The sequence below is a fragment of the Solanum tuberosum genome, unplaced genomic scaffold (assembly GCF_000226075.1).
Source record: "Solanum tuberosum cultivar DM 1-3 516 R44 unplaced genomic scaffold, SolTub_3.0 scf00005, whole genome shotgun sequence".
In the NCBI taxonomy this organism is placed as follows: Eukaryota; Viridiplantae; Streptophyta; class Magnoliopsida; order Solanales; family Solanaceae; genus Solanum; species Solanum tuberosum.
Window position 1 is genome coordinate 91,447 of NW_006238931.1, and position 2,230 is coordinate 93,676.

Sequence of the window (2,230 nt, forward strand, 5' to 3'; positions counted from 1 at the left end):
ATGTTCTTAGTTGGTGAGTCTATTGTAAAACCCTTTTATCCTATTAGAGTTTTGACGAAGAGGTCTTATCTTATATTTCCCTTGGATCCGATTCAAGTTCTAACTGGGAGATTTAATTTTGATATACCATTTGATCTGATTCAAGTTCTAACAGGATGATTTTGTTTTATTATTTGATTCCTTTTCCACAATTCTAGTCTGGGAGAGGTCGTAGAAGTTCTTGTAATATCCTCAAGTTTTCTTATTAGTTTCTAGCTATTATGTGTACCTTACGGGTTATGGGGTCTATTCAGGTTTTACTTAAACTTGCGCACTAGTGTACCTTCTAGGCTTATTGGCGTCTAGTTAAGTTTAACTAGTTGTACTTACTTCTTATCTATTCTTAGTACACTTTTGTGCATTCCTTTTTGTTTCCCATTGTTTGACCTCTTTGTGTTTAATTCTTGCATTTTGTATTTACCTTGACAGGGGTATAAAGGCATGGCTGGCGTGATCACTAAATATGATGCCCACATAGGGAACTTAACCTACGGGGGCACGTAGTTCTGTGACTATGAGGGTGACTGACCCTAGTCCACTCGGTATTAAGCCTACTACCAACTAGAATGTATACAATACAACATTATTGCATATACACTGGATAGCTCAAGATTTTGACATGCTAACTGAAAATGCAACATTCAGTATTGATAATGAAACATTTGTAAACTGATGCATGTATATTTGTATAAACTGATCTAGCAAGTGTAATTCATGAACTAAACGAATCTACATAACTAGGGTACTGAATTTCATGCAGGAATTAAGCAACATAGTTATGAAAACGTAATAATCTGATTAGAATATATCTAACAGCTAAATCACAACAATAATCTGAAGTTCTAGAAACCCTAAGTCTAAGCATAATGAAGGGAATCAATAATCTGACTGAATTCTAGAGACCAAATGGGTGATAGGAACCCACTAGTGAATCCCACATACCTGGTGACGAATTCCACAGAGAAATCTTTCGACTTCGGGGTTAGAACTGAGGGGGGATCTCGTTGTGTTCTTGGAGAGGGTTGTTCGACTCTTTGTTTAAATTGGATGAATTTTGGAGAATTAATTGACTAGGGTGAGTTCTGATTAAGTTACAAGACTAAAACTTACCAAAATGATGTAGTTTAGGTGTCCAACACATAGGGAAAATACCAAAATGACCCTGAATTAAAAGTTGACGGCGCCAACCGACAGGCCTGACCGACGGACCGTCAATAGACTGACGGCTTGTTCTGCCAGTCTGTCGATCGACTTTAGAGGGGGGGTTTTGGAGGTCTTGATCCACGGACCAGGACCACGGCCCGTAGTATGACCTACGGTCCGTAGGTCCGGTCGTGTGTCGACCGTTAGAAGATTTTTTTCTGGGTTTCTATGGAGGGCTGCATGTGGCCAAACTACAGACTACCACCTACGATCTGTGGGTGAACCTACAGTCCGTAGGTTACCCCGTTAGTGGCACCTGCAACTTCTAGAGTTCTGCATTTTGGTTTCTAGAATACGGGGTGTTACAAATATTTTACTGAGGTCATGTTATAGGTTGGTCCGTATCATATACTATTAAAAAGCAATGAAGTAGGATTTAATTTTTAAAATATTTGAAAGTAGTATAAAATTTCTACTAAATGTAATTTCTTCCAAAATTGGAAAAAATAATAATTTAATACTATAATAAAATATATTTGCTATAAACTTATGACCATGTTTTGTGGATACTACTTTTCTAATTTAAACAACACTAATTCTTTTCCTTATAAGAAAATATTAACTCAAAAATTTTGGCTAGTATAAGACCGGATCCAAAAGCTACACATAATTCAAGAAGATACTCCCTCATTTAAATTTATTACAAAATAGTTATTGTTGACAATAAAAAATTCTGTAATTCAAACTACTCAAAGAATTCCATATATAAGGGTCAATCTTAGGCAAAGAAAAGAACAAGAACAACAACAATTATGGAATATTGATTAACCTCAAAACTAATTTTAGAAAAAAAGTTCACAGAGGGTCATGTAATAGGTTGGTGCGTATCATATATTAATAAAATGACAATTAAGTAGGATTTAATTTTCAAAATATTTGAAAGTAGAATAAAAAAATTTCTAAATGTAATTTCTTCCAAAATTGGAAAAAATAATAATTTAATACTATAATAAAATATATTTGCTATAAACTTATGACCATGTTTTGT